Source organism: Myotis daubentonii, chromosome X (genome assembly GCF_963259705.1).
Source record: "Myotis daubentonii chromosome X, mMyoDau2.1, whole genome shotgun sequence".
NCBI lineage: Eukaryota > Metazoa > Chordata > Mammalia > Chiroptera > Vespertilionidae > Myotis > Myotis daubentonii.
The window spans coordinates 7,724,970-7,735,087 of NC_081861.1; the positions used below are offsets into that span (position 1 = coordinate 7,724,970).

General features: G+C 40.5%; 1 pseudogene; it reads left to right on the forward strand.

Moving 5' to 3' along the window:
* Positions 1-412: 412 nt before the first annotated feature.
* Positions 413-866, forward strand: LOC132224250 (nucleoside diphosphate kinase B-like; annotated as a pseudogene).
* Positions 867-10,118: the final 9,252 nt, after the last annotated feature.

Sequence of the window (10,118 nt, forward strand, 5' to 3'; positions counted from 1 at the left end):
GCTTTTTCTGTATTCTTAATTTCTATTAATGGCATTACCATCTACTCAGGCTTAGCTTCTTAAAAAACAACAACACTCAGAGTACATAGCATATATAGGTAATTATGTATGTAGGATTCTATAGATATAAATATTTGTGTCTGTTAAATGTCAGAGGATGCTACATACTAATTCTTTGTTATGGAAGAATATATTTTTATCTGACCAAAAGGAAAAAATCAGTGTTGAAAGAGACCACAATTCCCAAGCCAAAGTGGGGAGGGGAGAAAGAAGATTGCAGATAGGCATCAGAATAGCATGGAAGTCGGGAACAAAGCCAAAAAAAATGTGTCTATAGGGGAGACCTCCAGCTCTTGTGGTCTCTCCAGGTAACCTCCTCAGTCCCCCCAACTCTGGGCTGGCTCCTCAGACCATGGCCAATATGGAGCACACTTTAGTCACCATCAAGATGGATGGCATGCAGAATGGCCTGATGGGCAACATCATCAACCACTTCAAGGAGAAGGCATTCCATTTCGTGGCCATGAAGTTTCTTTAGGCCTCTGAAGAACTCCTGAAGCAGCTCTACATTGATCTGAAAGACAGCCCATTCTACTCCAGACTGTGAAGTACATAAATTCAGGACCTGTGGTGGCTTTGGTCTGGGAGGGGCTGAATGTGGTAAAGACAAGGAGAATGATGTTTGGGGAGGCCAATCCAGCAGATTCTAAACCAGGCACCAGGAAGGCTTTTGCATTCAAGTTGGTGGGAACATCATTCACAGCAGTCATTGAGTATAAAGTGCTGAGAAAGAAATCAGCCTATGGTTTAAGCTTGAAGAATTGATTGACTACAAGTCTTGTGCTTTTGACTGGACCTATGACTAAGAAGTATACAAATCACCAGTTACTTTCAGCTCTGCTTGGATGTGTCCCTGGACACAGCTCTTCATTCCATTGACCTGGAAGCAATAGTATCGATCTTTCTTTTCTAAAGCTCATTTACAATAAAGCCTTTGGAAACTGGTGGGGGGGAAAGGCTATAAACATTCTTGTACAAGTCTTTGTGTGAAAAAATACTTTTATTTCTCTTGGGTAAATTCCTAGGAGAAGAATGGTTCAATCATATGGCAGACATATAGTTAATGTTTTTAAAATTAAATATATTGGAGTGACATTGGTTAATACAATTATATAGGTTTCAAGTGTATAATTCTATGACACATCCTCTGTATTGCATTGTGTGCCCACCACCCAAAATCAAATCTTCTGTTGCTATACATTTGGCCCCTTTTGCCCTTTACTACCTCACTCCACCCGCCCCCCGCTTCCCTCTTGTAACCACCATACTGTTATCTGTGTCTATGAGTTATTGTTTGTTTGTTTTTCTTGTTAGTTCATTTGTTGTTTTCATGTCCCATATATAAGTGAAATCTGATGGTTCTTGATTTTTCTGTAGGTCCTATTTCACTTAGCATGATATTCTCAAGATCCGTCCATGTTGTCACAAATGGTAGTGTTTCATCTTTACTTATGGCCGAGTAGTATTCCATGGTATCTGTACCACACTTCTATCTAATCATCTATTGAGGGACACTTTGGTTGTTTCCATGTCTAGGCCACTATGAATAAGGCTGCATTGAGCATAGGGGTTTGTATATCTTTCAGAATAAATGTTTTCAAATATTTTGGGTAGATACCCAAAGGAGGGGCTGCTGGGTCATATGGTAACTCTGTTTTCCATAGTGAGTATATCATTTTATATTCCAACGGCAGGGTATGAGGGTTCCAGTTCCTCCATATTCTCCAACAATTGGTTTGATTCATCTTTTAATTTTAGTAATTTAAACAAGGGAGTAGTGGTATCTCATTATGGCTTACATTTGCATTTCCCTAATGATTAATGATGTTGAGCATCTTTTTATGTGCTTATTGCCATCCATATATCTTCTGTGGTAAACTGTCTGCTCAAATATTTTACCTGTATTTCATTTTAATTGTGTTTGTTTTTTATTATTGAGTTTTGAGAGCTCCCTGTAGTTCTGGATTAAGTTCTTTATCAAATACATGATTTGCAAATATTTGCTTCCATTCTGTGGCTGTGTTTTCATTCTCTTAACAGTGTCTATCAATGAGCAGAATGCTTTATTTTGATGATGTAAAAAAATTTTGAGTCATTGTTTTAGTTAGAATGCCTAACAGAAACTATAACTTGATAAGAAAAAATAATTAAAGATAAGAAAATTATATTATCTCATATAAAAAAGTTCTGAGGTCGGATGGCTCCAATGTTTATTAACTTAGGTGCTAAACAATGTCAATAAGACACCAGATTCTCTTCATTTTTCTGCTTTGCCATCCTCAGCCTCCTAGCTTTATCTTCAGGCTAGTCCTCACAGAGTTGCAAGGTGGCTGCTGAAGTTCTGTGTATCATGTTCAGACATGCAACATTGAAATGAAGAATCTAAACTGTCTTTTCTATGTGTCTCTCAGAGTGAGGAAACATTTCTTGGGAGACCTCAGCAGACCTTTCCCCATAAGACATGATCACCTATGAACTAGCACTAAATCCCTTAGGTCAAGGGTTGGCATACTACCATGAGTGGGCCAAATCCAGCCTGCTACCTGCTTTTGTACAGCTTGTAAGCTAACAATGGCTTTTATATTTTTAAAGGGATTAAAAAGCCATCAGAAGAAAAATATTTTGTGACATGTGAAAATTATATGAAATTCAAATTTCAGTGTCCAAAGAACTTGGAGAGGTAGAGAGCTAGGAAGCTGTCACTCCTGCCCTAGTGAGAAAAAAGCTGGACAGAATGCAAATTAAGGACTTTTCATGAACCTTTCAGAGAACTGAGGTCACAAGTCAAATGACCTGGGGAGAAATGAGTGCTTCAGGGAGACACGGGACCTGAGCATTTGCTTCCCTATGGCAGACTCTGCTAGATGCCCCGTAAACCAGTAAGAACTTTAAACTCAAAATTTTGATGGATTGCTGGAGGCAATTGCTGATGTGAGTTATCATGAGAGTATGGATTTCCTGGGCACTGTAGTGACAGGGACATTCTCAACTTCTTGCTGCATTTTCTTCCAGGAATCCCCCACCCCAGGCTGGGGTGCTGACTTGGGGAGGGGAATAGCAGCTATTGCAAAATCCGAAATCCTTCCAGACTCTTCCCCTATCTCCTTCTTGGAGCAAATAGTTTAATCTGCAATGGGAAGGGATCTTATGGAAGGCCCTGATGGGGTACTCACAACTGAGATTTTTAGGGGTTTGAAATAAATCTGCACCCCTTTATCAAGCACTGATCTCCTTTTGAGTAGCAAATCTTGCTTTGCTCTGGTGGAGACTGAATGCCTGACTATAGGCATACAACACCCTTAGGCACACAACCTTAGCTGTTTATCATTCATTTTTATTTCTTATCTACCAAGCAATAAAATATGTTGTTCCCACAAGTATTCTGTAATGAAAGGGAAGTAAATACAAGATTGCAGTCAAAGAGATCCTGGAGGCACAAGAGAGATGCATGAACAGGTAGTTCACATTCCCTGCACCCCTTACCTATGGGCTCATGATGCATTACCTATGGCCAAATTATCCTATTTAATAAAAGGCTAATATGCAAATTGTCCCCTCAACCGAGAGTTCAACCAGGGGGTGGGGCCAGCAGGCCAACCGCCCATAGCTCCTCCCCCTGGCCAGCCCTGCCCCCGATCCCATCGGGGAGGGCAGGCCAGACCCCACCCATGCATCAATTCGTGCACTGGGCCTCTAGTAGAGGAATAAAGAAAAACTATTTGGCCTAGTTTACTGATTATTCCATGACATGTTTGCTGTCACCAGCTAGAAGTAAACTGCTACAGTGTTACATTTCCACTAAGGAAGGACAGTGGTGAAGATTCATCTTATCATTGGGCAGAAATTTAAGCAATAAAACTGTTAGTGCACTTTGTCAGAAAGGAGAGAGCCAGAAGCGTGGATCTACACTAATCTAGGCAATTCAATTCCTAATGGTTGGTTGGAGAGTTGGGAACTGGAAAGGAACAAGATTGGAGGTACAATGGCATAGAGATCTGGGGAAGACGCATACACAGAAAATGACCCGAGTTTGGGACTGTTTATATAACTTGAGAATATTCACCAAAGGCCCGAACTGCAGAAGAGGCTCTAAGTAATAAGGTGGACAAGATGACCCATCTTCTGAATACCAGTCAAACTCCCTTTCCAGCCACGCAGGGCTTCCTCAACAGACTCATGAACAAAGGACCAACTTCCCCTCATAAAGCTGAATTGGTCTTGGCCAAGTGACCATTTTGTTAAACCTGATTGCTTGTCATGAGCTTCTGATGAGGGATTATGGCTCAAGAGAACAATCCAGCTACACAGTGGTGTATAGATTATACTATACCCCTTCCCTGTGGAGCAGGAATGACTTATTATCTCTGTAATGTCTAATTATTCTGGAAATGGATTTACCTTCCTTGCCCACCATGCGTCTGAAAATCTCACTATCCATGAGCTTATTGAATACCTCATTCAATATTATGATATTCCATAGAACACTGTTGCAACCAAGGAGCTAATCTTACAGCAGGAACAGTCATACAATGACCTGATGTTCATTGGTTTTACCACATATCCCATCACCCAAAAGCAACTACCCTTATAGAATGGGAAGGGCAGTAGTAGCACCAGTTGGGAGGCAACACCTTTTTAGGTTGGGGTACCATTCTACACTAACTGATAAATATGTGGTGCTTTTATCTCATAGCTAGAACATATGGATCCAGGAATCAAGGGATGGAAAGAGGAGTGATTCGTCTCACAATTACACACAATGAATCACTTGTAAAGGTTTTGCTTCCTGTCTCTGAGTCTGAACTCTCTCAGTTTAGAGGTTTTAATACTGAAGAGAGGAATGTTTCCCCTGAGGTATTATTCAACAACAGCCACCTGGTCATTTCAAGCTTCTCATGCCATTGGGGAGTTAGGCCAGAAAAAGGGAGGGAATTACTGAATAGGCTGGGATGATGGAATCTATCAAGGGGAAATACAGCTGCCACTGCCCAATGGGGCAGGGATGAGTATGGATGGCACCAGAGGATTTTCTGGGACACTTCCTGCTACTACCATGTCTGGAAGTAAAAGGTAGTAGAAGACTAAAGCAACTCCATATAGGTAGGACCACCAAGGGCTCAGAATTTAGAATGGGCAGTGGGGGAGGGAAATCATATATACCAGTCATAGCCTCCTGACTGGTTGTAGAAATGAAGATTTCCACTTGTATATCCTTGCTTTATATGTTACACATATGTATGCATATGTACATGTTTTGTACTTTTTATTGAATTTATTGGGGTGACATTGGTTAACTATATATGAAACAAGTGTACAATTCTATAATACATCATCTGTATACTGTATTGTGAGTTCACCACCCTAAGTCAAGTCTCCTTCCGCCACCATTTATAGGCCCTTTACTCTCTTCTACCTCCCCCATCCCCTTTCCCTCTAGTAATTGCCATACTGTTGTCAGCATCTATGAGGGGTTTTTTGTTTATTTGTTTGTTGGTTGGTTTGTTACTTTTTTATTGTTAATCCTCACCTGAGGATATTTTCCAATTAATTTTTGGAGAGAGTGGAAGGGAGAGGAAGAGATACAGAGAGAGAAACATCGATGTGAGAGAGACACATTGATTGATTGCCTCCCGCACATGCCCCGACCAGGGCCGGGGATTGACCTGCAACCGTGGTACGTGCCCTTGACCAGAATTGAATCTGGGACTCTTCAGTTCTTGGGGTCAATGCTCTAACCACTCAGCAAAACAAGCCAGGGCACTATGAGGGGTTTTTTAGTGTAATAACACAAAGATAGGGAAATACTGCTGGAAAATATCTCAACAATGGCATCCTGTCCAACTGACTACCTAGATCTTAGAAGTTGGCCTGGTTCTTGTCATTTCTGAGGTTCTGTTATTCAGCTTTTTCTTTGATTCTATGAGTTATATCATTCTTCTTCCAATAAATTCCTTTCACTAGAATAAATCAGGTTTTCATTGCTTGCAATTAAGAGAACCTAACCAATACCTCATTTACTGCTGAATGAAAAAGGCAAGTCACAAAGCAGTATGGAAGAGAGCAGAGAACTGAGTACATCCTCCAGCATCCTGCTCCTACTCTAAATATTTGAAAATGACAGAAATGATATATTTTAAAAGAAATAAATATAGTAAAACCAAACTAGAAGAGGCGAGTCCAGTAGATCCAGAATTATGAGGAATCTGTGAAAGAAGGAAGACAAATGTGACTGGAAAGACAAAGGAAACCAAACCTTGAATCACACAAGCAGGCAAAATAAAATGCTGCAAAAGGTGAAGGCCTCTGGGAGGAGGGGGTGTTGGAAGCTTAGAGATAATATAAACTGGCAACAAAAGAGAGCCAAGGCGATTACTTTGAAGGACAAAACTAGGGCAGCTGCGTGAGAAGTCCTTGGGTTGCAGAGGCAAGGGCTCTTGGAAAGCAAGGAATTCTCCTACCCTCTGTATAGGACTATATCTTATAGAAGACTACCTATAAATGCATCCTGTCCAGGAGCAAGTTGAAACACCCTGATTGCCCCGCCCCCCCCCAACACTGAGTACAGGCTCTGGTTAACACAATAGAGCACTGGTGCAAGGTTCAGAGAAAATTTCAAATCAGCATATCGTATGATCCCATCTATTTGATCTTTGTGAAAAGAAAACTCACCAACTCTATTTCTAGAGAGTGAATATACATTTTGTATGCATAAAAAAAGGTCTGGAAGAACATACAGCAATCAATTAACAATGGTTACTCCTGCCCCAATTGGTTTGGCTCAGTGGAAAGGGCGTCAGCCTGCGGACTCAAGGGTCCCAGGTTTGATTCCGGTCAAGGGCATGTACCTTGGTTGCGGGCACATACCCAGTAGGGAGTGTGCAGGAGGCAGCTGATCGATGTTTCTAACTCTCTATCCCTCTCCCTTCCTCTCTGTAAAAAATCAATAAAATATATTTAAAAAACAAAACAAAACAATGGTTATTCCTTAGAGGTGATGAGAAAATTCCATTTTTTTGCTTTATGGAGTTTTTTATTGTTTAGATTTTTTTAGAATAGCATGTATTGTTTTTAAAGGTCTCTTTTATTAATTTTTTTCTCTTGTAATTATTTTATTGAGATATTGTTCACATGCCAAATATTTCACCCCTTTAAAGTGTATAATTCATTGGTGTTTGGTGTATTCACAAAGTTGTACAACCATCACCAGTACCTAGCTATTGAATGTTCTAGAATATTTTTTTCATCCCATAAGTATCTCCATGCCTCTTAGCAGTCATTCCCCGTCCTTTCTCCCCCAGCCCCTGGCAGTTGCTTCTTGTCTCTATAGATTTGCCTCTTCTGAACATCTCATATAAATGAAATGACACAATATGTGGCTTTTTATATTGGCTTCTTTTACTTAGCAGTTTTCAAGATTTATCCATGTTGTAGCATGTGTCAATACTTCATTCTTTTTTATGGCTGAATAATATTCAATTGTACGGGGACATCACATTTTGTTTATGTATTCAAACTGACGAACATTTGAGTTGTCTCCACTTTGGGGCTATTATGAGTAACGGTGCTATGAACATTTGTGTACAACCATTTATGTGGACATATGTTTCCAATTCTTTTGAGTATACATCTAGGAGTGGAATTGCTGGGTCATATGGTAACTTTATGTTTCACTATTTGAGGAATTGCCAAACTGATTTCAAAGCAGTTGCAACATTCACATTCCCCCTTATAATGTATGAGGGCTCTGATTTCTCCATATCCTCACCAGCATTTTTTATTGTCCAATGTACTTATTTTTTTAATTAAAATAATCAATAGACACCTCTTAGGAGGACCGTGGGAACCACCCTGGATACACAGGTGTGGTCTTCCAGACACCAAGTTTGTAAACATGCCTCTGTTCTCTAGCCACAGATAATTGGACGGGGAGTGGCCATCTGATCCAAACAGAAGCCTTTTCCCTGCAGCTCTTGGAGTTGAGACTCTTTCCAGTCTCAGTTTGACAGTTCTCTTAAACAGTGGAGATGAAAACTCTGCAGCTGCTGGTAATCATTTCTCACCCTGTGGACCAGGAAGCAGCAAGAATCGATGGGCAGTAAGAGAGAAAGGAATGAAGCAAATATGTATTGAGAAACAGAGATTAGATATGGAAAGAGAGGACTGCCTGGGTGTTTGAGACTTTGATTCCTTCACGAGGCCCAGTTTCTTCCTGCCCTGGGAATTTTCAAGCTACTCTTGTATCTTTATAAAGCACTCTCTTTCTTGCATAAACTAATCTGAGTTTCTGTTATTTGCAATAAAAAAATTAACTAATACAGAAATAAAACACAAAATGACCAAAAAAAATGGATTTTTTAAAACAAAAGCAACAGGCAGCTTCTTTAAATAACCAAGGACAGGAAAATAAGTTATTGTTTCTCTTTCCTTCTCTCTCTGGATACACTCCATTCTCTTTCTTTGTGCAAACCAGCTTCTTCCTCTCTCTCAGAGCCTCACTGCTCCACCATAATTTCTTTTGTTTCCTTTTCTTCTCCGTCCCTTCCCCACCCCCCCCACCCCCACCCCCTCCATCTCGGTAATTTCAGTTTGCAGGTTTACAATGCTGGTGGCTCCCGACCTGACTCCATGTGACTTCTGCATGACCTCGCTATTTAAATGCCTAGAGCTATTTTCTGGACCAGTCTCTCAGAGTCCCATTTCCAGTTCTTGGAATAACTTGATTGACTTTAGTTTGGGGTATGTGCCCAGCACTGGTCCAAAGAGCTGGGGTCAGGTGTTTGGGACCACCTTCCATAGTCTGTGCACAGGGGAGTTTCTCTGCGAAGCAAGATTGGGCAGAGAGGAAATCAAAATAAAAGATATACCATCTGAGTCTCTGCATATCTGGAAATGTCTTCTTTTTTCCTGCCTTCATACATGAGTGATAGCTTGGTAGGATGTAGAATTCTTGGATCACAAGCTTGGTTTCCCCTAAAACTCTATAGCTATTGCTCAAATGTCTTGTCACATTTTGTGGCGTGGAAGACAAATCTGAGAGGGACCTGATTTTTCCTCCCTTTGTAGTTAATCTGCTTTTTTGCTTTCTGGATTCTTACACAATTTCTTTCCTTACTCGTGAAATTATTTCATGTTGTTTTTCTTTGGAGTCACTATCATCCTCTTCTTATTTTTTAGATTACAGAAGAGTGTTTTAAACCTTTATTCTCAATAACTGACTTGGTTTACAGCAGTATCTAATGTCCTGTTCACTGTCCCCATCGCATTTTTAAATTTGATTATAATGTTTTTCATCTGAAGGCAAGCTTGGATTATCCCTCTTCAAAGATGGAATGTCCTCTCAAATCTCAGCGAGAATATTTTAAAGATAAACATTCCCTAAGAATGGTCGCCTTTCTTTAATTTTTTAGTCTTTTCACAAGCTCATAACTTGTTTTTGACTGTTCATTCTGAAGGAGGGGGGCATCTTTGTCTATTACTGACATTAGAGATAGAGTCTCTCTGAGCTGGTGTCCTAGACAAAGGGTAGAAGAGAGGGTTTATGTTTTCTGTTGATTTATTTCGCTATATTGGGGGAATTCAATTGGGACCTGAAGACTATGGAATGAGGAACCAAAAGGTAGTTAATTGCCAGAGAGATTAACTGTTTTGTCAAATGATCAGTTCCCTCCCTCTCCCCTCCCAACTATCCCATGTGATAGCACAATGATTTACAGTTCCCACTATCTCTCATGACTTGAATTTTCTTCCTAGGTGACCTTTCATTCACTTTTGCCTCAGGCTCCTGTTGTCTGAGATTTGGAGTTCCTGTGTTACTCATAGGTCTAATTGCTCATGGGAAATAGGGAGCCCACAGTACAACAAGGAAAGTTCCTGATGCCCCAATGCTTATTGGGACAGCCTATATATTGGGGGCACAATACCCCTTCTCTAATTACCTTTTGTAGAATCTTGCTATGGTGATGCCTCTCACTTTGCTCACCATTTTCAGCAAATGAAGGCTGCTGGGTCAGACTTCAGCCAGTTGTTCCACAAGTGGGATGCTGGGACAGTTAACCAGG